The 27,318-nt window shown below is 41.8% G+C and overlaps 1 pseudogene; it reads left to right on the top strand.

The window, feature by feature from the left end:
• The window catches only part of LOC128598290 (nibrin-like), a 164,732-nt pseudogene extending 139,497 nt beyond the window's left edge, over positions 1–25,235 (top strand).
• The last annotated feature ends 2,083 nt before the right edge of the window (positions 25,236–27,318 follow it).

The following is a 27,318-nucleotide window of genomic DNA, read 5'->3' as shown; positions in this document are numbered from 1 at the left end:
CAAATTCTCACAAGGAACAATGACTTTGGCTGCCCTGGGAAAGCAGTCCTTTAATGAGACTGAAAGTCTAGCACTATTTGTGTTGTAAAGGAATGTATTTCACCAGACTTCTTGGTATTTCGAATTACAATTTTTTAAAAAGTAGATGTTAAGGAGCCTTTGGCAAATCTTTGTTTTAAAATGTTGCTCCAAAGTCCAAATCTCAGGTTTCTTGTCCTTCAACCATTTGTACCTCTATTTCACAAAGCTAAACTGCCAATCCTCTTTGGAAACTCCTCATTTTTCCCGGGAAAGGTGCCTTTGAAATCCCCAAGTTTCTTCGAAGACTCTGGAGACAAAGAATTAAGAGGAAAAGCCCATCCTGATTTGCAGTTGTTCCATATTCTTGAGAATATTTTAGATGCCCGATTTTGCTTAAGAATCAACACCCGACCTATTTCCTAGTCATTTATAGGTAAATATGTGAAAACAGAACTCAAGCAGAATGCTGACCAGTGAGAATGGTGTAAGGCACAAACTCATGACACGGAAAGGTACCACTCCTTCCTTTCTACTGCTCAGGAATGCCACAGCCAAGTCACTGTCCCGCTCCAGTTCCCACCTATACAGGTATAATGTGAATAGCATTTCACACCAGTCTTGCTATGATAAAATGTATCTGTGGCCTTTCTTTGGATTCCTGGTAAAGATCTTCCACTAAGGTTTTCGTTGCTTCCTGTTTCTTCCATGATTCAGGTCATAAGGAAAATCAAAATCCAACCAGGGACCTAAAACCAGTTCCTCCAATGTGACATGCTCCCAACACCTCACAAACTAAAATTTTTCTTCAGTTCTTTTAGACGTGCATTTCATCAAACTGAGCTTTTTCCACTTCATGTACTTGAAATGATTATCTAATTGGCTATTTTTCTTGAATGGTTCACCACCCATATCCTTTTAAACAGGTGTCAAAAGATACACTGTGCTCTTGACATTGGTTTGACATTTCTAGTTTGGGTGGCTAATGGGCAGAAGTGGCTTTCATATGAGGTTGATTTGCTGCCTTGTACTTTGTGACATGTGATAACAGTAACATGATTAACCAGCTGCAGCCTAGGCAGAAGTTCCTTGATGAAAATTGAACAAGAGCAGGATCCTCAACACAACAGGACAATGTAACCCCTCCAAGTCTCACCCCAAATATCAACCACTACAGACTGAAAGAGCCAGAAACAACAAAACTTTTCCTTTAAATTTAGTTTGGAGCTCATCCCAGCACTAGAAAGTTGTTTTTTGTATTAGAGTCCTCTTTATTACTGGTTTTCTGTAACAATTGAGTATAATTTCAAATAGTAAAAAGAATAAAAAATAAACTCATTTGACTCCAATTCAAAACAATGACCAAGAGTCCCTTTGACATCAGTATGTCCCCAAAGCACAAATAATGTCAACTTACTAATTAACCTTACCTTTGTGTTTATTTTATTTATAATCATGGGATTTATGTGAAAAGTCTTTTATCTTTACTAGAACTTTACTTTCACCTCCATTAGTTAAAAAGAAAAGGCATGTGGCCCATAATGCAAAATATTTCAAGAAATGGAACCAACTGCTGACAAACACATTCCTGCTATCACCAGTAGCGCTCGTAACAACATATTGGTGAGATTTGATAACTTGTCGTTGACTATTTTTAGAGGCCCAGTGTGAAGTGGAGAAAGTGATCTCAATTATGCAGCTATTTTAGGTTTGGCTGCTTGGTTAGAATGATTAGGATAATTGTCTCAATTATTCTCTGCATTTCTTGTGTACAGATCCAGACTTAGCAATGTGATAGGGTAGAGAGTACTTAATGGGAAGACAAAAAACCTGGATTTAAATGGATCCATGATTAAGCCTGTAACTTTGAACAAGTTGCATCCTGTGTATGTCAGTGTATCCATCTTACAAAGAAAGACAGAAATAGAAATTACATTTTATCAGAGCAAATCAAGATGATTAAACTTAAAAACCCTTTCTGCAGCTTTTAGAAAAAAATGTCTCATAAAACAAAATAATGTTATATTAGTCCTGATGTCCTAGAAAAGAGAGCTGGATCAGGAATTCAGCCCTGATTTCTCTGGGAGGTATAATCCCAGGGCAGTGAAAGTGAAGGAAAGAGAAGTAAGACAGGGAAGGACAGCTACAGGGCAAAGTGATGTATTAGTATGTTGGCTGTTGATTCAAATGGGTCTCAAAGTGACCACAGAGGGAGGAAGGGAAAGAAATTTACCCAGTTCTTTCTTATCTCCTGTTTCCCATTGGTCCAAGCATATACTACAGGGAGTTAATGTTCCCATGCTTCTATGTTGCACCATCATGTCCTGTGGAGTGTCATTTCATCTGAGTTGGGAGGAGGTGGAAGAATCCAGAAGCTCAGGTGCAGTGACCAGATAGCATCAGGCTGCAGAATCCTGTGAGTCTTCACAGGGTAAAAAAGCACAGCAGGATGTGAGTTGAGTGAGCCAGAGAGACAAAGCTGAGAGAACCTGAGGGCCTCCTGATCCTCAGAGCGTGCAATGCAAATGCAGTCAGCCAACTCTGCTCCCTACCATAGCTACAGATTTGGCATATCAAGGAGTTACCAAGAGTTACTAAACACCAACCAATTTGCCACAGTACATGGGCCCAAATAAAAAATATTGAAATTTCTGGCTTTGAACACAGTAGTTACAATATTTGCTCTAAAGAATTGATTTAAACCAGCAGTTCTCAACCTGTGGGGTGCTACCCACAGAAACTATATTAAAGGGCTGCAGCATTAGGAAGGTTGAGAACCACTGATTTAAACGGAAGGGACAAAAAGCTAAAAGCATGGATGATGTTAAACCTTTCTAGAAGCCACCATGTCACATGTCACAGCATGGGGGAGAGAGCATCGCACTAGGAATCAGGCTCAGCTCCTGTGATAGCTGGAGATTCATCCAGTTCAAGTGTGCAGCAGCCTTTGCCTTGTACTCATAAGACTAGGAAGTAGCAAATGCAAAATTTATGGGCATCGTTTTTTCTGTTAAAGAGCTGAAATTCCAGTCAAGGAGTTTAGTGGCTTTTTTTGGGGGGGAGGGTTATACCCAACATCCATTCTTCCGCCTTCTAATAATGGTGCCCCAAATGTCATTTGAGGATCTACCTACCTCCTAGTCTCAGTCCCTGGCATTTAGGAAGGATTGACCCCATGCCCAGGTCCACAGGCCTGACCAATCAGAACCACACACTGGTTCAGGAGTGGTTCTGAGCCCATCTGAACCATTCTGGCAGAGAGAAGGCCCTTTTTACCCCCCTCTGAATTGGAGCAGTGGTAATCTACATGGCTGCTGGCAACTCTTTGTCCTCACCAGGGAAGCCTGCCTGCGTAATGGAGCCAGCACAGAGGAGGCAGGACTGAGGAATGGAGACAGACTAGATCCTGAGAGCTCCATTAGAGCCTCTGGATCTGGCCAAACATTTTGGTTACCGAGCCAATAAAGTCCTTTCTGTGCTTAAAGTAATTTGAGTTGAGTTTTTCTGTCACTTGTAGCTGAAAGATAGATATACAAGTAAGCACAAGGCAAGGTGATAAATATTAATGTGAAGAGAAAAACTAAAAGCTTTGAGAGTTCTGGACAGTGTTGCTTCTTTGGGTCTGTACTGGTATAATGAGAGAGTCTGCCTGGATAACCTTTATGGCGTCCCCAGCCTGACTCCACTTCCATGTCCTATGTTAGCTTATTAGGGCCTCTCTCCTGCTATCCGGAACTGCTACACGAGGAAAAAAGCAAGTTCATCTGCTTATTAGCAAAGCAGTGAAGCTTCCTCTGTCTCCTTAAAGATTCAGTCTGGTTATTAACATGACTACGGTTGGTCACCAGTTGGAGATGCAAACCCGTAGCCGATTGGCGAAAAAGGAGGTGAACCTGCCAATCAATAATCACCACACCACCTGGGGCACTTTGAAACACTACCTCACAGCATTCCTGGGTCCTCAAGTAAATCCTTACACTTCATCCTGAAGAAAATGAATCGCACATGTGTCTTCCTCACCCATGTGACATGCACTGGTCTGGGCGAAGCATTGTTCTATACAAATATGAAAAGCATTTGAACACATGGGATGATGAGTACTATAGGAGGGGTAATAAAAACCAAGTTCCTGGAGCTGTCTCATCTAGCAGTAGACTATGTTCCACAGTTCCTTTTCTGTACCGACTACAATTTGGTCATGAATAGGCACAGAGTTAACCCATAAAATGTCTTGTTTTCCTGCCATCAACACATAGACCCTTTAACCAGAGGTGGGAGAGCCTCCACACACTAGGCATCATATGGACAAAGGTCTTCAGGCTGATTACACATTTCAGATGCAGTGGAAATGAATGAAGAAATCAGGTACCTTATTTATATCTGGCTTTGATGTGTGGGGGGAGTGGAGCACCTATCTGGTGCCCTAATAGAAGCCATCCTACCATGTAGGTCTTCTACATACACTAACTAGTTTGTTCTTACAACAGTCCTATAACATAAATATTCTATTTTACAAAGAAGAAACTGAGGCACAGAGACATTCATTAACTTGTCTCAGACCAAATAGCTAACACATAGCAGAATCTAATTTCCAACCTGGAGGCTGCTGTCCTGCCCATGTGCTCAGCTGTCTCCTTGCTCTTGGTTTTCACCTGGGAGGAGGCATCTCAGTCCTACATTCAGTCCTACAGCTCACCCAGATTTTTCACTTGCCAGATTTTCTTCCATAATCCCATTCTTAACTCATTCCCCCATAACCTTGTGATAAAATAGTCATCAGATAAAACAATGCTTGTTACTAAGCTAATGGAGTTACTGCCAGAGTATTGCTAGGAATATGCAGAAGTCCTATGTGTGTGTTGTTAAGCAGGTATTACACACATGGAGTCAGGCTCCGAGAGTGCATACAGGTAGTGTGCGTAACTGGGTGCCTTTAGTACGTAGAATTCTCTTATAAAAAAGAAACCTTGAGAGAACATGTATCCAGCCAACAAATGTTTATTGCATATCTCCTAGGTGACGCTGGCAGAATACTGGAGCCTTCGTCTTTGTATACATGAAAACAAGTAACCGCAAATAGAAGGAAGACTCTTTTATGGTTTGTTTAAATTCTATAAAAGTCCTATCAGCCTAATCCTGACAGACCACTAAGTGGAAGAACTTTAGTATAAGAAAAAGTTTTGAAATAAGCAGCATTTTAATTAAGCTTTCAAGACGGAGAAGAATTTTGACAAGTGTAGAGGAGGAAGGAAAAATTCCAAGAACACTGACAGTAAGCGAATAGGGTGTTAAGATAAAGGAAGGTTTTCATCAAAGGAAATAGTCCAATGTGTTTTTGGGTAGGAGCCCCTAGCTAGGGAAGCCCTGGTAGCTGGACAAATAGAAGGAACCAAAATGCTGAAGACATTTGTGGAGGGCATGTGGTGCTTTGTCTGCCCACCATCCATGCTGCCTTTAGAGAGCTGTTCCTTCACCACTGGGAGCAGCCTCAGTGGGGCTGTCATCACTGTGTCAGGCACCAAGCAAGTGGCACGAGGCCCAGGAAAGATAATCAGAGCTGCCATTAATGACTGGTCTAGGGATGGACACAAGATCCAAGCAAGGTCGATCAGGACTTTCTGGATCTTCACAAGGATAAAGGGAGGAAAAAAATGGCTCTTTCCTCTGAGGTTGGAGGGATATAAATTTGGGGATGTTGGCAGCCATCTTCTCCATTATCTACAACAAGGCTGTCTGTAAAATGACAATGAAGAGCCAGGAGCCAGGAGATGGTAGGAGAGACAGGGTACTGAAGACCCTGTTGAGGCCCTGGATCCACCTATGCCTGAAGTTCTAGGTACATGCTGGGACTTCTCAATGACATGAGTCATTAAATTCCCTTTTAGCTAGAACTAATTCAAGCTATTGAGTCCTGACCAGTCCAGCTATGAGTGTTATGCAAAGGAGTTTGAGTTACAGGTGTAGGGCTAGGGAGCCACAGAAACTCCCCCGCTCACAAGTGATTAGAGAATAGAGACAGAAAGACTACAGAGAGAGCACCTAACCTTTCAGGGGTCAGCTGGGCTGCCTAGCCTCCCATCTTCCATCACAGGATAAACACTTACCATATCACAAATGAAACCTTACCAAATAGGAGCTACTCAGGGCTGAGAACAACTTCCAGTGGGCACCTGATCCTCTTGTGCCTCTGGATAAGAGGACATATAAGCCCAGCAACATGCCTCCTTGAGCTGGAAGGGTCTGCCTCTGGGGCAACGTCTTACCATGCTGACAGGACCTTCTAATGCATCTTGCGATGCAAAAAGCTAAATCAACACAGCAACCATGATAAAATCACACACCCTGCTACACAAAGAAAGAGCCTCGCACAGTGATGACCAGAGTTTGAGCTAGAAATTAGTCTCAATATTGTTAGCAAAATTTGGATAGTAGATATCTCATCTGACAGGGTGATAATACCTCAAGAGGAACAGGTGACTTGTAAGGTCAAAGAACTGGGCCTGAAACAGCAATACTGTGGCAAATGTGAAGGGTCTTGTTACCTCCCTGCCTGAAACCCAAGATGTTTGAAGACGAAGAGGTGCTGAAATATCTGCAGTTGGTGGTGACACCTGAGAACATGGTGATCCCACCTCCCTACATGCAAGGGCAGGGATCATGGCTTTTGCTGCAAATAGCTTTGAATCTTCTGGGTTCAGGGCCTCCAGCCCTGACTTCTATCTTGGAGGAAAAAAGGAAACCACTTGGCTCTTAGTCCCAAGGCCAGTGCATCAGGTTACTTGTCACTTTGAAAATGACATAAGATGAACTTTATTTTGCTCATAGGAAATCCCAAGTTAACATGACCCCTAGGTATACTAAGGAGACAGATTGCCCAGTCTCCTGTCCTCAATTACAAGATGAACTCTTACCAAAGGGGAGCTGCTCAGGGCTAGGAAAAACTTCAAGTGGACAGCTGACTTCCTAAAGCCTCTGGATAAGAGGACATATAAGCCCCTCAGGGAGGCCGAGGAAGGTGGATTGCCTGAGCTCACAGGTTTGAGACCAGCCTGAGCCAGAGTGAGACCTCGCCTCTAAAAGTAGCTGGGTGTTGTGGTGGGCGCCTGTAGTCCCAGCTACTCAGGAGGCTGAGGCTAGAGAATCGCTTATACCCAAGAGTTTGAGGTTGCTGTGAGCTGTGATGCCATGGCCCTCTACCAAGGGTGACAAACTGAGACTTTGTCTCAAAAAAACAAACAAACAAAAAGACATATAAAGCAGGCGACACGTCTCCATGGAGCTGGAAGGGTCTGCCTTGGGGGAAAGCTCTCACCATGCTGATCTACCATAGCAACAAGCAGAATGCAGATGGCATTGCCAGGCCTAACCAGAAAGCTTCCTAGGCTCCTGGGCTTTGCTGTGCTCACCTCTGCTTACCCTCTGCCAGCAGCTCTACCTTGTCCTCACAAGAAGGACCTAGGAGAAGCAGGAAGCCAGGGAGTTGCAATGCAGCATGGCAACGGAGACTGGGGCAAGGGCAGGGAGCAGGGAGGCCCCTGACCCACCATGGCCTGGCTCAGAGGATGAGAGCAGACTGCTGCAGCCAGGATCCCGCTGTTCTGACCAATTCCCAGACACTCATTTTCTACATTCTAATTGCTCTGAAATAGTGATGGATCTTGTAATAAATGATATGTCGTACTTTAAAATTGGCAACACTTTTTCCTTTCTTGGTGATTTATGAAATAATAGTGTGTTTTACAATTGATGGTGTTTTAGGTTCAACGAAGTATGGTACTTTGGGACCACCTGCTCACAATGTTAAACTAAAACTCCCTGACCATCCCAAAGAGGCATTTTTATAATCTAAAAGGCCTGCTGCGGTTGTGGGAGCAGAAGGCACAAAACCAGAAGCAATCACAGTGCAGCAAGAGAGAGATGCGCTCAGCCCCACTCCCAGTTTCTCATGAAGGGGTAAGGCACGTGAACCACTCACACCTGGAAAATGCCATATTGTTGGCTCCTATAAAAGAGGTCATCAGCTCCCATGGACACTTTTCATCTTAATGCCTGAGTTGAGGCCAGATGTTGACAAAGGAGGTAAAGTGATGGGGAGGGCAATTCGATCGTGGCAGAAGTAAGACCTACCATCTAAATAGGACTTTAAAATTTCAAACATTTTTCTGAGCATTACATGATCTCAGGGCCAGCGAGAGTCATTATCCCTTTTTTAACAGACAAAAACATTGAACCACAAGCAGCGGAAAGACTAATCCTCGTTGCACAGTTAGTCATTGGTACAGAAGTGACTAGACACCTGAGAAATATAATCCTTCCTTACAGCCCTTCCACTCTTCTACAAGGGACAAGGGATTGAGTCCTAGGTAGACTTTCCTCCTATCTTTTCAAATCAAGAGTTAGAATGATGTTCACATGTCTAATTTTTATCAGCATTCCAGGAAAAACAAATTTAGTAAAGAAACTCAAAAAGGCAAACACATGCTTTAAATGGCCATGTGTGAAATGGTATCTGCATTAATACTGATAATTAAAATGCCAGAAGATAATGTACATGATAATATTTACATGTATATGTAAATTATTTACAGGATAAACAATTTGTGTCTCAGGGGCACATTTTTCTGGTTGTCCAAGTGCCACAAACTTAGAAAATAATAACAGGTTCAAAGTATTTATACTGTCAATTAGCCCACAGTTACCAAGCATCTTCAACTTGGCACTTGCTGTGAGGGAATTCTCCCCTCATGGGAGCAGATAGTACAATTAGGAGACAAAGAGAAACAAAAAATATAGATGTTAGTGCAAGATTGCAAATAATTAGCTCAAGGAGGGAAGGAAGAACTCTGGACTGGAATCGTTGGCAGGTTTCTCAGAGAAGGAAGTCAGAGGTGGGCGGCATTCCTGGGCCCAGTAAACAGGAGAGAAAACAAACAAGATCTCATATAGAGCTCAGGCCTGTGACGGGATGCTCAGTGAGCGTCAGCCAGGGGAAATGGAAAAGAACAGCAGTTTCTCACTTGTGGAAGAATGAGCATAAAATAGTGAAAGACAGTTCCAAAGGTGGGTTAGACTGAGGTAAAACAAGACTGAGACACTTAGGGTATTTTGACTTTCAACCTATAATAATGAGGAGAAGACCAGGCACCGTGGCTCACACCTGTAATCCCAGCACTTTGGGAGGCCTGGGCCAAGAACTTGAGACCAGCCCAGGCAACATAGTGAAATCCTGTCTCTACAAAAAGAATTTTAAACAATAATAATTTTGAAAATTAGCCAGGTGCAGTGGTGCACGCCTATGGTCCTAAATGCTTGAGAAGCTAAGGTAGGAGGATTACGTGAACCCAGGAGTTTGAGATTATAGCGAGCTATATAATCAGGCCACTGCATCCAGCCTGAGGTGACAGAGCATAATCTGCAGCATGCCTATGAAGAACCCCATAAAAACTTTTCTGTAAAATGGGGTGTGGGAGGGTCATTGGAATCAAAGGGTCCTGGTTTCAGGTGGATCCTGAAATGGAAACAAACAGCAAACTTTAATCAGGAACCCACTGCTCAGCCCTCAAGGACAAATGGCAGAGTTTCAACCATCTGTGGGCATGCAGATGGAAATGCCCAGCAAAGGTTCAACGTTGGGGTCTGTGCTCAGGAGAAAGGTCCAAACTATACACAGAGAAAAGTAGATAGAAGCAGATGTAGATTTAAAAGTTTTCCGCATTAATTCCTACATTTCAACAACTAGTTTTACATATATGCATGTAGAATTTAGACATATTTGATAGATAAACTATAGACAGAGACAGACAGACGTTTGGGATTTAACTGTGCTCCTTTTTTTCTCTCACCTTTGCCCAGTCATTCATCCCTCCTCCCTCTCCCACAGTTTAGCACTTTCTCAATGATAATATGCCATTATAACAACCAAACACTCTACAAGATTGCCTTGCCTCTGAGGATAGAAATACCTACTGAAACCGATTTGTGCAATTTGTTATTCATTCATTTGACAATTATTTACTGAATACTTCCATGGGCTAATACTTCCATGCTCAGTGATGGAGATACAGCGATGAACGGAACATTCTCCATTCATTCATTTAATAACTGTTTGTAGAACATGTACTGTGTATAAAGCTCTGTCCAAAGAGCTGTGTAAGGCATGGCTCCCGACTTCAAAGGATCACAGCCTAGGAAGAAAGAAAATAAACTCCTACTGGCAAGATCAATGTACATGAAGTCATCTCCTTATAGGGAGTATGTTCATGAGTCCAGCCTCAAATAAAGCGTTCCGTTCCACACACCCAGGAGGAACCGAAGTCTGGGAAGGAAATGAAACCTTTATAACAGTCCTGAGCATGCGGGATTAACAAGTGTTCTTGTAAAACTAAATGCCAGCTGCAGAGCTGCCTAGTGGCCTGTTGCCTCCTCAAAGGCATTTGTGTTTATTTATTTATTTGTTTATTTATTTGCTAGATTTATCCCATTTGCAGCCCGTACCATGTGGCCTCAGGGTCAAATAAATCATCTTTTCAACTTTAACATTATTCTCAAGCATTGTGTGCCCCTGACAGACCTTCTGAAGGCTTTTCAAGAACAGAATTAAATCCATTTTACAAATAAATACACTGGAAACAAAAGAGTTTAAATGTATCACTGAAGGAAAAAAATTCTAGGAAAAACCCAGACACGGGGTTGAAGAGTTCTGCAGTGCTTTTTGGAATTGGAAACAAATTCTTTTCTTGGCACATGTTCCTATTTCAAAGGTATGTGTTCCAGGAGGATTTGTCATAAGGTGCAGGAAGATAGCCAAGGATCACAACAAAGTGCGTAATGGAATGGAATAGAAATGCATTTTTAAGAAAGCTGGCGTATCATTTGGAAATTCAGCTGAGGAAGATTCTCCTGTCTCCCAAAGCCTAAGTCTGGCAGACAGCTAAACATGAAGAAAGGAGGTTTGACTCTTGGGTTTAGATTTAGGATATTATTCTACTAACGTAATTCATATTATATTAAATTATACATCCATATATTTATCAAATGTTTGCTGAACACTGTGTACTAAGAATAAATTAGGTACCATGGAACACAAAAAATAAGCCAGGAGGTTTTTAAGGAGAACTTACACAAATTAAAGACTACCACATACTATATATAGATAACAACAATGTATTGTACTCTTGAAAATTACTAACAGTAGATTTTTAAGTGTTCTGACCATAATTAAATGTTAAGTATGTGAGGCAATACATATGTTAATTAGCTTGATTTAGTCACTCCATAATGACTAAAAATATGCATATTTCAAAACATTGTGTGGTATGTCATAAACATATACAATTTTTATTTGTCCCAGTTTAAAAAATGAATAAATAATTTTTACCATTATATGATAAGTTCTATAAAATTTTGCTGTGGATGCCTGAGAAAGATGCTCAATATGAAAAGACATGTTGATCCTTGGTTTGTAAGACATGTATATATTTTTGTTCTGGTTATAACCTTAAACAATTATTTGGGTTTACCCTATAGACTCCCAATCCCATTTGCATTAGATAGGAGACCTTCTACTCTACAATTTGTACTATTGCCATAAGCTAACAAAGACCACAAGCCATGATTTATTTATTTATTTATTTATTTTCAGACAGAGTTTCACTATGTCACCCTCGGTAGAGTGCTGTGGTGTCACAGCTCACAGCAACCTCAAATTCTTGGGCTTAAGCGATTCTCTTGCCTCAGCCTCCCAAGTAGCTGGGACTATAGGCTCCCGCCACAATGCATGGCTATTTTTTGTTGCAGTTGTCATTGTTGTTTAGCAGGCCCTGGCCAGTTTCAAACCCGCCAGCCTCAGTGTATGTGGCTGGCGCTGTAACCACTATGCTACAGGTGCCAAGCCCACAGCCATATTTTTTAAATCTATGATTCCCTATCCACCAAAAGATAAATCGAAATTTAATAAATATTTAATAATTTAGACTGATAGTTTCTAGATGTTGTCATTGCATACAAGCAAAGTATGGTCTAAGATTTGGGCATTATCTGTTACTGCAGAATGTCTTAGCTTGCACTAACCAATACATCACAATGTAATAGGAGCTAATGAACAATGCATGGTCATGGCCTTAGTTATCTATTTTACTGACATCTACAGAATTTTCTGAGAAGTCAGGGAAAGCAAAGTTTACCTTTTTCAACTACTCCATTCCTTCTAAAATCTGCTATGCATTTCAGGTGAAAAATCATTTTTCCTTACTCTCTATTTCCTCCCATCTGCCTTCCTATAATCACTAAGATCCCTCAAGCCTGGAAAAAGTAAAAACGTCATGAAAAAACAGAAGATCCAGCCAAGAAAAGTAAGCCTTTGTTGTTCTGGAGTTACCTGATCACTTACCATAAGAACTGATAAGAACCATGATTCTTGTTTGCTGAGTGACTACTATGTGACCAGAGCTGAGCTCAATGCACAATCCTCCCACAAGCTGCTGACGTAGCACCACTATTATCTGCATTTCACGGTGGAAGATAGTAATGGTTCTGAAGCTGGACTAAAAGATCATCTGTCTTTAGAAGGGAGATTATATTAAAAGGCAGATCAGGCATTTCCTCGGGTGCAGTCTATCTTCAGAATTGCTTCACACAGAAGAGTAGGAAAATGCTCATTTTGTGGCTAATGGAATTAGTGCCTCTCTCTCAAACATAATGAAATTCAAAGCTACTTTATTAGTCCTCTTGGGACTCCTTTTAAACATTCTTCCCCTACTGTATTAGATTAGTCCCACTAAGTTGACCCTGTATAAAATGAGGTCAGGCTCTTTCAGGATATTTTCTACCAGGACACCTGAAGGTCTCTTGTTTAGTCTTCCATTTTCCTTTCCAAATATCCCAGGAGAAGATCAGGATGTCTTCTAAACATCAGAATTGGACTGACCCTCCACGTTCCACATGCTCTCTGTGGCTGGTATTATGTGTTCCGGTGTGCCTTTACCACTACCTCCCCCACATCAGGGGAACAGAGATGCGCTTTAGAGGAATCATGTTTGTTCAGTGCCACCCTACGCATACTCAGAGCCTTTTAAAAACCTGGCTGTGTCCTGAAAGGTCTTTTTAGGATAACATGGTACAATGGACTAAAGGTCTGCGTCCTCCCCAAATCCTGATGTTCAAACCTCTACGGTGGTAGGCCTTTGACAGCTAATTAGGCCAGGATGGTGGAGCCCTCAGGAAAGGGATTGGTGCCTTTTAGGAAAGAGTTCCCAGAGAACTCTGTCACCCTCTTTCTGCCATGTGAGGACTCAATGAAATGATAGCAGTCTGCAACCCGGAAGCAGGCCCTCACCAGAACCTGATGGCGCTGGCGCCCAGATCTTGGGCTTCCTGCCTCTAGTACCCTGAGAAACAGATTTCTATTGTTTATAAGCCACACAGTCCATGTTATTTTGTTATAGCAGCCTTCTGGCACGTAATATCCCCTTTATTAACATACAACCTAGAACAAATAGTAGCTATGATTAGGAATACAATTCTAGAAAGATCAATTTGCATCATAAAATATCCTTCTTTGATGTTCTCTCCAGCCCCCTCTCTCCCACGGAAGTGTCTACACAACCTCAGGATGGAGTTTGCACCTAGCTCCACCACCACTAGCAAGGTGATATTGTCTAAATTACTTGACTTCTCTCCTACAATTCTCTCTTCTGCACAATGTGGTTGACAAGATGATGCTGTGAAAGTTACATGTCTCAGCGTATCTATAGCTCTGAAGTCAACGCTGGCACTTGGTAAGTCCTATAGGAGGCTCTGCAATTTGTGTTTCCCCCCAATATTTAGTCCTCCTTTCCCCCAATGCCCTGGTTAAAGGAATGACACCAACCTTGGTCACTCACCCTGATTAGCTTAAGCTAATATTTATCAACTTTTTTCATAAGCCATTATATGAATTTTTTATGTCACAACAAGTACACAAACACTTACAAGACTTAAGCAAGAGTTTTATGAAACAATATTTACCTTTATCATATGCATGTGCCCTGGTATTCTCTATTCACTGCTCTTCTAACTTGTTTCTTTAATTTTTGGTTTTCAAGCTAGTCATGATCCTCTAAATTTATTTCATGACATAGTGATAGACTACTGCAGCTGGTCTGAACAAAACACTGGTCAAAGCTAACTATCACTTATTAGGTTCCAGCAGGTGAAGGTGAGGCTAGTGCTATCACAAAGTCAATTTGATGTGCAAAAATGACTTATGTACAGACAAGTAACTTACTCAAGGTCACAAAGTTTGCCAGCAATTGGCGCAAGAACATATGAAGATTGTAGGCGCATGACCTAAGTCAGCCCAGCAGAGTGTGCATAGGTGAGGGAGTGTAGCCCGAGTAACGTCCATGCGATAAACCTGAGAGGAGCAGGTTTGGAAAGAGCTGCCCCTGGGATGGCAAAGCAGAAAGCTTAGCCTAGGCCAGGGTGGGGGCCCGTGTCTTAGTTTTGAACAAAAAATATATATATAAAGTTTAAAAAGTAAAAAAATAAATAAATAGAAAAAAGCTTATAGAATAAGGCTATAAAAAAATATTTTTTGTACAGCTCTACAATGTGTTTGTGTTTTAAGCTAAATGTTATTACAAAAGAGTCACAAAGTTTAAAACAATGTAAAAGTTTATAATGCAAAAATGTTACAGTAAGCTGAAGTTAATTTATCATTAAAGAAAGAAATTGTTTTTATGAATTTAGTGTGACCTCAGTGTACAGTGTTTATAACATCTACCACAGCATACAGAAATGGCCTAGGCCCTCACATTCACCACCACTCGCTCACTGACTCACCCAGCAGAGCAGCTTCCAGTCCTGGAAGCTCCATGCTCGCTGTGTCCCATAGAGGTGTACCAATTTTTGTCTTTTGTACCATATTTTTACTGTACCTTTCCTATGTCTACATATGTTTGGATACACCAGTGATTTTAACCTGATGAGCCATGGCATGCTCATGTGCTATGAGAGGATCTTAGGTGTGCTGCAAAAATTTTTAAAAATCATTAATTAATTATTTTTTAAAGAAGTTTGAAGCACAGTAAGTATATTCTTTTTTTTTACTCTTTTTTTTTTTTTTTGATCAACATAATTTGTGCCATGAGAGTTTCACTATAGGTTCAAGTGTGCTGTGAGATAAAACAAAAGTCTGAAAAACACTGGGATACACAAATGCTTACCATGCTGTCACAGCTACCTTCTGGCCCAGAAGCCGTAGGTCAAGCCATCTAGGCTTGTTGTGGTAAGTGTACTTTGCCATGTTCGCACAACAATGAAATCATCTTAGGACACATTTCTCACAATGTATCCCCATCATTAAGTGGTACATGACTAGAATACCATCCCCATTTTGTAGCTAGTAAAAGTGGATCTAAGATTCAAACCAAAGTCTGTCCAGCATCAAGACACTCTCCCACACAGCGCACGGCAAATGCGCTGTGTACTAAAATACAAAGGACTAAAATAAGAGGCTGATGCGTGCTGTCCTCCAGAGAAGACCCGCCATTACCTCCTGTGCCGTCCTGCCCCACCCAAGCACTCGGCTGCTCACCCCTAAATGTTCTTACCCCTGACACTTTATCTTGTAGTGATTTCTGTGTGTGCCTTAGATTCTCCACTGGATTCCAAGCTCCTAGCCACATTCTTGTAGTTTTATAGCTCTGCGCCTTGTACGTAGAAGGCACATGAGAAATACACAATGAATTGATTGTGCTTGGATCACTCTTTGTCCCATTTAGAAATAACAGAGGAGGTAGGGAGGGATGGGGAAAATGCCGCAACATTTGGTGGCAAGTTTTATACAAATCTCACCCAGCATGCTCCGTCCCAGGTGTGTGCTAAGTGCTGGTGCTCCTTGCTATTCCTTTTAAGTGTCTCCCTGATGAGAAGGTGAAAGCAAGACAGGTGGGACCACTTTAAAAACAGATGAGCTGACGCAGGGACCAGACCAGCTAAATCTGACCCCTGCGAGTTTTCAGATCTGATCTAATCCTCATTCTGAAAGCCAAACTCTCATCCACTTTGGACTGTGGCCTAGCTCTGAGTTCATTTTAAATCCCAGGACTAATGGCTTTGCCAATATTTTATGTGTTCCCTGGGTAACTCCTGGAGGGCTGCATTCGGGAAGCAAACAGATCTGACTGAGGTGTTCACCACTCGTAATCCATCCTTCAGCGGCTTCCCCACCTACCAAATTCAGGGTATGCTCTTAGGATGCACTCCAGGTGCTCCCCAACAGGACCTACATTTTTTGGTCTTAACTCACAGGTTTCCTCCTCCCATAGCCAACTGGCCTCTCACTGTTGCCCAGACACGCCCTCCTCAGTCCCCTTTCCAGGCCACGTTCATCCTGGTGCTTCTGCCAATGTGCCTTTGCAGACATAGTGCCTGTTGTGATCAATCCTTCCTACAAGGCCCAGCTCCAAAACCCCCCTCTCTCCCTGCCTGTGAGGTCTTTGCTACTACTAAAGCTTCTCTCTAAGTGCCTCTCCTAAAATCGGTATCACAATTAGGTGGGGGCTGGCTTCTATCAACTGATTAAAACGTAATATTTATCATTATTATTATTCCTAATACTTACTAACATGTCCTAATGTCAGGCATTGTCCTTAGTGCTTCATATACTTTAACTCATTTAATCTTCACTGCATTCTATAAAGGAAGTAAAAATGGAGGTAATAGTACCTACCTTGCTGGGTTGTTGCAAAGAGCGTATGAGGAAACCATGGAAGTTCCCCACCTCTGAGCTCGTAAGCCCAGCCACTTGTGTGCACTCAATACACGTTTCTATCACCATCATCATTACCATCATCATCATCATTGTTAAATCCATTTGACAGATAAAAAACTTACTCTTAAAGAAATTTACATATAGTTACACCACTAGTAAAAAGTGGAACTTGCATACTGTGTTAATCATTGCCCGATACAGTGTTTTAATACAAATCCCCTTCAGGGAGACATTGGATAAACATATCCTTATGTCTCTGAGTTTAACACAGCGCCTGACCCAGAGGCGACCTCAAAGTATATGAGGAAATAAGTTTCATCTGAAATCAACAGGTCTTGCTAAGTAGTTTCCACCAACTGCCACCTAATTATTTTCCTGGATGAGGTAAAACTTTACACACCTGATAGAAGAGTTTCTGAATATAGGTTTGAAAATAGATTTCCTATTCTCCAATAGGAAAGCACTTTCCTCAAGCTATTGAAAATGCCCTCTTCCCATGCAGGATGTAAACAAATCCAATCATTTTCACAATTTTGATGTGAACAGAGCATGTGCCAATGGTCCAAACTCTGAAGCCATCCTGCCCAGGCTCAGGCCACGCGGGGTAGACGGATGTTAACTGCATTATACACGCCCACACTTCTCTCCCTCATCTTTGTAATTTCAGTCCAGGCTGCTTAGGTCTTGTTTACGTTGCCATAAATTAAAGGGCATGCTTTTCACATGTCCTGAATACATTTCACTCAAGATGACAAAGTATGGGAAAAGTGGTTTCCCATAACACTCTCAAATGTCCCTCTCAAATGTCACATCTAGGAGTATGCTTCACAGCCAGGGTCTCTGATACCTGAACAGGGCATGACCACCTGAAATTAATACATGTTCAACAGCAAGCTGCACATCAGGCCGGAGATGTAGGGAGATTATTTTCAACCACGCATGAGCTAAAGCCTCTCACTCCAGGCGACGGTGTGCCTCTCAGCTGACCGTGAAAATCGGTTACATATGTCTCTTGGTCTCTTACACAGCTGCGATTTGACCACAATATTTCAATTTGTTTCATCAACATTTTCTAAGTGACCTATGACTTCATCATAGTCCCAAATAGTCCCCCTGTGCAGAGCCCCCCCACAAAGAACCCAAAGTCAATTGTAATTACTGAATCTTGAATATCCAGGGTCCCACCCATCCTGGCTTGGCCCCTGCTGTGCTGAAACCAGGTCAGATCCAGGGCTCTCGGCCACACTTGGCAAACTGCTGAGACAGGGCTGCTTGTCCAAGAGGAGAGGCCAAGGGTTAGCACCTAAAGATGGAAAAAAGAAAAGCCCATCTGACTTAGAGAGCCATGTTTTGTACTTGTGATAACAAAGTAACAAGCATATAAGATACATGTTCATCCACCTAAAAATGAGGATGTGGTGCCTATCTATTCCTCATGTTATTTCACATTATTTCACTGTTACTACAATCTTTTGGCCCTGATGTCATTATGTCTACTTTACCGATGAAAACGCTGGGGCTCACTAAGGTTAAGAGTTACGTGCCTAAGGTTATTCAGCCAGTTAATGGCAAAGTCAGGACTCCCACGACAGTGATGTGATTTGAACCAGGACTTCTTTTATACATGAAGGGAAGAGATGTTTTAACACTCCCCTTGCACTTACACTCTGGCCCACCTTAGGCCAATAGCATCAAAATCACTGGGGGAAGGGTTCAGATGTGGGTATCTCCAGAGAAACAGAACTGATAGGATGTGTATACACACAGAGAGATTTATGTTAAGGACTTGGTCCCTGCCATGATGGAGGCTGCCAAGTCCAAAGTCTGCAGGGCGGGCCTGCAGGCTAGAGACCCAGGGAAGGGCCAATGTTGCAGTTCCCATCTGCAGATCAATTTTTTGTTCTGCAAAAGCCTTCAACTGACCAGAGAAGGCCCACCCACATTAGGGCTCCAAACTGCTTTACTCAGAGTCCATTGATTTAAATGTTAATCTCATCCAAAAAAAACCCTCACAGAAATATCCATAACAGTATGAAACCAAATATCTGGGTACCATGGTGCAGTTGGCACACACAATGAACCATCACAGGGACTGTTAAAGCTCCACAGGTGCTTCTACTGTACAGCAGTGTGGAGAGCCACTGGCCTGTCATTGTGCCTACTTGCAACTGTCCAGAACCTCTTCAAAACCTAAAACTGCCTACCCATTAACAAATTATGCAGGATAGCGATAGATAGGTACTCATTTACACCAGTACAGCTTCTTCTACGAAAAGCAGCAAACAGTTCCTGTGGGTATACAGTAGGCACAGACTACAGGTGCATTGTAATTTTGCTGGAAAGCAGATAGAGCAATCACACCTTGCACAGACTGTGCAGGTTCCAAATGGTTTCCAGTGAATAGCCAATGTGTATTCTCTTTTTTCTCTTCCCTCAGCTCTCTCAAAGCAGAATTCCCTACCTTTAAAGGGAAAGTTTAACTTTTTCAAACTTGGGAAACCCCAGAATGAAAATGGTGTATTTGCACCTGGCTATGGTTGGATAAGAGATTCTGGAGGCTCATATTGAAGGCCAGTAAATCTTGCCAAGGAGGCAAGAAGTATTGTAGCCAAGAAGGCCTCCCCTGCTACCTGCTGGCTGAGAAAGTCTGAAAATACAAAGCATTAAGCCACTGAACCATCAAGAGGCAATGATCACGTGTTAAAGTATCAAAACTTGGGTATGTTTGCAGTGTATTGTTTTGAAAACATTTTTTACTTGTGTTTACTTAACTCAGAATTAGTGAAGAAGTTCAGAGCAGCAAAATCATTTGCTGGAGGATGGGTCTTTAGGATCAGGAACATAGGAGCATCTCCTGGGAATCTCAGCCTAAGTCCTGGGTGACACGCACCTGCCAGTCACCTGCCAGGATGCAGGCACTGCCACTGGCTCAGGCTTAGGGATGACTGAGGAGTGGCCAAAGGTGGCCTTTGACCCCTCCCTCCATACAGATTTTCTTCTCTTCCCATCCTTTCTTCTGGCCTAGTTTTCTATTTGCTCATTTCAGCTTGTAACAAAGATATTAGGTGTTAATTATTTTTATCCTGATCCTCCAACAATCCAAGGGAATATTTCTAGAAGGGACAGACCACAAGATAATTCCAGCATGTTGGATAAAGGGATCTGGGGAGGATGGTGTCAGGAGGCTCCCTTACGTTAGACCATGTGAAGGGCTTTCACATCCTCAGTGGTAACTCAGGGTAACCTGGCCACTTGTTACAGATGAATTGTATCCCCAAAAGATACATGGATACATTGAATTCTAAACTCTAGTAACTCAGAATGTAACCTTATTTGGAAATAGAGTCTTTCCAAATGTAATAAAGTTAAAATGAGGTCATTAGGATATGAGGCTTTAGGCCCTGCTATGGTTTCCATATGTCTTCTCCAAAATTCAAGTGTTAAAACTTAATGCCAATGTGATGGTATTAAGAGGTGGGGCCTTTAACAGGTGATTAGGCTATGTGGGCTCCTCCATCATGAATAGGATGAAGGCACTACTCAAAGAGGCTTCACTCAAAATCAGCTTCCCTGATCTTCCCCGCTTTCACCCTGTGAGACCACGGCATTCCTTCCCACAGGAGGACATAGTAACAAGGCTCCATCTTGAAAGCAGAGAACAGCCCTGACCTGACAACCAAACCTGCCAGTGCCTTGATCTTGGACCTCCCAGCCTCCAGAACTGTGAGAAAATAAATTTCTGTTCTTTACAAATCACCCAGTCTCATGTATTCTGTTATAGCAGCACAAAGAAGACTAAGACTGGCCATGTTCGTATATAACTGGTGTCTTTATAAAAACAACAAATTTAGACACAGGGACAGCACACAAAGAAAGATGATGCGAAGACACAGGGAGAACACACATGAAGGAGTGGGGTGACGCGCCTAAAGCCAAAGAATGCCACTTTGAGACTTCCAGCCTCCAGAACTGCAAGGCAGCAAATTTCTGTTGTTCTAAGTCACCAGTTCGTGGTACTTTGTTACCGCATCCCTAGGAAACTAATACACCATCCTTTTACCTTTTAACCCAAAGGCTCTTGTATCAATTATCTATTGCTCCAATGAAGCTGCATAACAAACAACCACAAAATTTCAGGTGCATGCAACAATAAAGTTATTTGAACTCATCAAGTCCTTAGGTTCCTGCTAATTTGGACTGAGCTCTTCTGATCTTAGTTGTCTCAATTGCCCGTGCCAGCAATAGTGGCTGCTTGCTCACATATTTGGGTGTTGGCTGGCTGGTGGCTGATCTAGATTGGCCGTGACCGAGATGTTTGGACTGACTTGACATTCTTCACCAGCAGGCTAGTAAAAACACATTCTTCTCAAGGCAATAGCAGAAAGCAAGAGCAAATGCAGAAATACCCAAGTGCCTGTTCAAGCTTCTGTTTGCATCTTGCCTGCTAATATCCAATTATCTCAAATAAGTCATATGGCTGGGCCCCCACAATGGGGTTATATGACCAGGCGTTAGGGAGGAGTGTAGAATAGGGGTCATTAAAGTAATCAGTCATCAGTCTACTGTAACTCTGGCTCCAGTTTGGAAATCTCAAAAAACTGGGACAGCAAAGGACCCATAGAAAAGTCCTGCCATTTGTTCTAATTCTCCCAGAAGTCAACCTTGTCCATGCCTAGCACCTCCATCCATTTATTTGAAACTTCATGAAGATCAGCTAAGAGCTCTAGAGATACGGACACAAGTCAGAATTTTGTCCTACTATAAGGAAGCAAGGATAAAATAAATTTCCAAAACACTTTATGCTTCTCATCATGCTCTCATCTCATTTGACATAAACCAATCACTAATTAGTATCACAAAATCACTAATTAGTATAATATGGGATAATTAGTATTATCCCATTTTTACAGACAAGAAAGCCAGTGGGTTACCTCATCTATGCAAAGTTATATGGCCTGTCAGTAATGGATACCAGTCTAGAATTCAAGGCAAGTATGTCTGTCAAGTCTATTTGTATAAACACACAATTAAACTAGTTTTGTTGGCTTGTTTTGAGGGTCTGTTTTGTTTTTTGGGGGGAAGACCGATTAGCTGACTAGATTGTCTGGAACTCGAGGTGTTTCCTAAATGGAACAGTTGCCTACAGCAATCCCGGACTAGGAGGTGGGATCACTCAATTCACTTAACCAGCAAAGAGGTCTGAGATGCATAAATGGAAAAGAAAACATACTCATTTGAATATTTGGCTATTCCATCAAGACAGTAGAACCTCATACCCATGTGTGTTCTGACCCAAATCAGATGGGCCCAGTACCAGGCAAGTCTACCAGCCCAGTGTTATAGTGAGGCCTCCGTGGCAGTGGCAACTCCAGAATTCTGTATAGAAGGGGTTACATTAGAGATGGGTGTCCCCTTGGAAGGTGTATGTGTGGTAAATAGTTTTTTTCTGGATTATGTTATAGATCAAAAAAAGAAATTTTTTTTTTAAGTAGCTTTCAACAACCTTTGCATAAAATCGAGAAACTTAAGTTGCACCTGAAAGAGAACACTAGAAACTACAGTATTGTAGTGTAGTGGCGCTCTATGATGGTGGCAGTTGCAGCAGAAATAGTGCTACAGTGTGACCAACTTTTCCCACTATGCCAGGGGCTCTCTCTGCTATAAAACTGAAAGTCACATATCCCTGAGTCTCCACCCAACACATCCGAGACACATTGGGACAGTTGGTCACTTTCAGTGATAGAAAAATAATAACTAATATTATTATTGTCAGAAATAGAGGGGAATCTGATGCAGTTGTACAGCACTTAAACCTCAAAGACGCCTCTTGGTATTGCCACTGACTGCCTGGCTTGGGTTATGCAGTGGCAAGGGACCACCATACAATGAAGCTGGTCCACAATGGTGTTATCTTTTCCCAGTGGCTTTGCTCCTTGTCGCCATCTGGGCTTCTGGCATCCATCCCTTCAAGTGACCACCAGGCATTGCCTAACCTAGTGCAAGGTCTGCTCCTCTCTCAGCAACATCTGGTCCCCTCTGAGTACTGGGAACTCTGGGGCTGTCCTGGGCAATAGTTCTTCCCCAGGCTCTCTCCAGAATGTGAGGTCCCCCTGCTCTCAGATACCCCAAAACACCTCTGGAGTTTCTATTGTTGCACATAGAGCAAGGGGAACAATGAACACTACCTATATTAAGAAGAGAAAAGCAAAGAAGGTGGGGACTCTGAAAGAGATAGAACTGGAAATGTGTCCTGAAGATGTGATAGGATTTAGCTGGGAACAAGCAAGAAGAAAAGCATTTCAGGGGGTGGGGGAAACTACATGGACAAAGGGCTAAAGGGCATTAATGAAGTATGTGGCTTGGGGAATGAGAGACAGATGTGCCTCAAGGACAGAGTAGGGAGGTGGAGACAAAACTTTTGGCAATGGAGAAGGAAAGACCTATACTCTTTGTTCAATAACCAGTGTTCCTCAAGTGGTTTGTGGGTTTTGCTCCATAGGAAACATTTGGCAATGTCTGGAGACATTTTTGATTGTCATGATTGGAAGTGAGGATGTGCTATCGTCTAAATGCTTCTTCCCCCCCAAAAAATTCATATGTTGATATCTTCACCCCTAAGAAGCAGATATAAGGTGGGGATGTTTGGAGGTGAGGCCTCTGGGAAGACATGGGAGTGGAACCTCATGAATGAGATTAGTGCCCTTGTTTAAAAAAAAGCCTGAGAAAGACCTCTTTCACTCTCTGAGGTTAAGAGTTAAAAGTTCGCTATCTATGAGGAGTGGGCCTTCCCCAGACACCAAATCTACTGGCATCTTGATCTTGGACTTCCCAACCCCCTGAACTATAAGAAATCGACTTCTGATGTTTATTAGCTATCCAGACTAAGATCCCAATGTCAATAGTGCCAAGATTAGGAAATCTGGAGGGTTTCAAGCAGGAAAATAACAAAATAATGTTGGTACTGATAGCTTTATAAAACTGTGAGGAAATTACCTAGCACAAGAACATCTCACTTGATGCAATGTAGAATTTCCTAAAAAGCTCTGTGTTGTTCTTGGTGTTTTTCTAAAAGAAAATCAAAGTCTTAGAAATTCTTTTTCATTTTAAATGTACTAGGGCAGCTGCAGCTGAGTGTCCCGGTGAATACCATAACATACATAGGAGATACAGAATCAGAGCAAGCAGATACATGTATGGATTGGAACGAAAGGTCGAAAGAAATCAAAATCAGCAGAAAGAAACAGTATCTCAGAATGCTTTCCCAAGAATGCCCCACTATGAAGGAACCTTCCAAAACAACTAATAATAATAATAATACTGTAGTTTCAAATACTCAAGCTAAGGTGAAAATCCTGAACTATTAGCTTTCACCAACTAAATTTCCAGCTACAAATGGAAGAGATCAAACTTTGCAGCAGCAGAACAACTCCATCATAAACTACTTTCGGCCACTTACCAAAAAAAAAGGGAAAGGAAAGAAGAAAATCAAGAAATATCTTCATGCAAATCAGCAAGAATAGAGATGTCTTGTTCTCTTTTAGAACAAACACAACTACTATACCCTTAATATGAAAAAATAAGGAGCAGCATTTATCTCAGAATGAATCTGTGGACAAAAAAATATGATAATTTATTTACAGAAGCAGATTTAAAATTCAGTGTGAAAAATTCTGCCAATATATCCTGTTCTACAGAAAAGCTAAGATTAAATAAAAGAAATTGATGATTTGTCTATAGAAGATGAAGTATTGGAAGAGTTATTCAAAAACACAAAACCAGAGTTACAAATTGAAATGAAAGTTCAAAAACAAGAGGAAGATGTCAGTATTAGAAAAAGGCCAAAGATGATATAGAAACAAATGACACTTTTAATGAGAAAGCAATACCAGAAAATAACAAAATATCCCAAGAAAATGAAGTCAGGAAGAAATGTGAGAAGAAATGTGAGCTCAAGAAAGAATCACCATGGTCAATGAAAAAAGAAGTATCTAACAATGATGTACTGCAGGACAGAAGTGAGATGCTTCCAAGAAACGTGTTATTAACTGAATTTAGATCATTGGTAGTTAAAAACTATCCTTGCAGCGTTCTATCTGGTATAATTAATGATTATAGTCAACTAAAGAATTTCAAGAAATTCAAGAAAGTCAATTTTCCTGGGGCAGGCAGACTTCCACACATCATTGGAGGATCAGATCTTATAGCTCATCATGCTTGAAATAATACAGAATTAGAAGAGTGCTTAAGGCAGGAAATGGAGGTGCAAAATCAACATGCAAAAGAAGAGTCTCTTGCTGATGATCTTTTTAGATATAATCCTAATATAAGAAGGAAAAGATAACTGAGGATTTTAGGAAGAAGCCATGGAAAAACCTTTCCTAACAAGGATTCCTGGGATATATGAATATAGCAGATAAAGGAGATTTGAGTTACAAATATTTTATTGCCTAAATTTGTTAAATAAAATGCACAAAACTCGGGCAGCGCCTATGGCTCAAGGAGTAGGGTGCCGGTCCCATATGCCGGAGGTGGCGGGTTCAAACCCAGCCCCGGCCAAAAACCACAAAAAAAAAAAAAAAAAAATGCACGAAACTCTAAAAGAAAAAGAAAGTGAAGAACATAAAGAATGTGTCATTCCTACTCCAGCATCCATTCTGATATATTCAAATAATTGTGCTTTAGCACCTCTTAAAGTGAGTACACCAAATTTTCTCTTCCAGGCACAGAGGACAGTGTGGGCTTCCCCCTAGGAATGGAAGCTGAGAAGCCAGCTTAACTGGATCCTGTCCACCGTCTAACCCAGAGCAGCCCCATTAGATCATCCATTGGTTCCAGGATCACCTTTTCCTTCCTTCAGTGATTCACTGACTCTTAAGTGCAAGCATTTCTTCACCCCATCATTGTGGAACACTTAATCTAAACTCGTGTTGAAATCAAGAGATGTTTTCCTTGAAGTTGCATTGGGAGGAGAATATGATTCCTTTGAATGCTTCAAAAGTTCACTTTTGTTTCTCAGTGACTACTTTCAGCTTTTCAAACAATAAAATAAAAGATTTTATCTTTGTCTGGCTAACGCTTGTTTTTAGCCATCCTTGATTTTCTTTCCTTTCCGTTCAAAACTCTCAACACATCGAAGTACACTAAATATTTAGGAGTGTAATTTGTGGGCTTTGGCTGTTTACTTCTTGCCAAAACTAAAAAAGTATGTCTGTGTGTGGCCTGAAAAATCTCAACTATGACAAAACCAAAACAGTGAAATGAGCAGCTATTTCACCTAAAAAGGTGGGGGCAAAGGTCAAACTTCAAAACATCCAGAAAATACTTGTCCAACAGACACATTCAGACTGGCACACAAGAAAATAAGTGTATATGCTATCTCCTCCAAGGACCTTTTTGTCCTGTTTGTCCTACCTCAGAAGTTCTGTGGCAAATACATACTGAGAGCATCAGGACGGAAACTCCTGATGGACCAGGCATTTGCAAGATGGAGGCGGGCAGCACAGCAGGGCAGTTGGGGCCAGAAGTGCTGCCCACCTCGGCCTGCCTCACTCTCTTAACCATGCCAAAAAGGAAGTCAGCAGATCTCTAATGAGTTCCTGATCCAACCAATCCCTCCCTTTCTTGCACACATATCTTTGGAGAATCGAAACCCAACATCTGGAATTTGGCTTTTCACTGTCACAGGATGTCTCAAATGCTGGTTGTTGTTTCTCAAGTTCACAATTTCTCCTCGGGAGCTTTTTTCTTGCTTCAAAAGGAGAGTAAGAGAGATCACAGAGGAAATGCCTATGATATTAAAAAGTCATAAGCACTCATCTGTGATAACGAAAAAGCAGTGGCACTGGACACATGTAGGTTCTGATCGTTAACTGTGAACTTTAGAGAACCAGGCCTGGCGAAACTGACCAGAAATGAGCAGAAATAAAAGAGTGTGAAGAAAAGAGGTAAATGCCTCATGATGTGCAAATATTGTGGCGGTGATTTAAACATCTCAGGAATGAATTAGAGAGTTGGTGGTTTGATTCGCATCTGGTTAGCTCAGATCATCTCACCCAGATAATCTTACCAACCTTCAATCAATGGTTGGCTTAAAGTCTTTAAGCCTTGCTGCAGGAGGCCTCCTTCATAGCGGAGGGGCCACCCTGGAAGCACATGCTGTGCTGTTCAAGAAAGAATTCAACCGTGGGGGCCTCTCTATAGCAGCCAGACCCCAGGCCAACCCACAGCGGCTCACTGGAAAGGCTCTGGCTCTTCACCCAAGATTCCACTGGCCCATGGTGAGTGGAAATGAACTTTGTAAACCACTACTTGGCTTCCTGACCTAATGGCTGATTACTCTCTTGAAATGGCCCGTTGAACTGGTTTCCATTCTCCTTATTAAAGGAAAACAGAATAAATACAATCTAAGACTCAGTAAAAGTAAGAGTTTCTCTCTCTCCCCTTCTGAAACTTTTACCATGGCTCTTAAGTATCCCAGTGCTAAAGATTCCAGAAAGAAAGAAAAAAGGCTCATTTTTCAATACTTAAGAATTTTAATTTGAAAAAAG

Source organism: Nycticebus coucang, chromosome 11 (genome assembly GCF_027406575.1).
Source record: "Nycticebus coucang isolate mNycCou1 chromosome 11, mNycCou1.pri, whole genome shotgun sequence".
In the NCBI taxonomy this organism is placed as follows: domain Eukaryota; kingdom Metazoa; phylum Chordata; class Mammalia; order Primates; family Lorisidae; genus Nycticebus; species Nycticebus coucang.
This window is presented reverse-complemented; position numbering and strand designations above follow the sequence as displayed.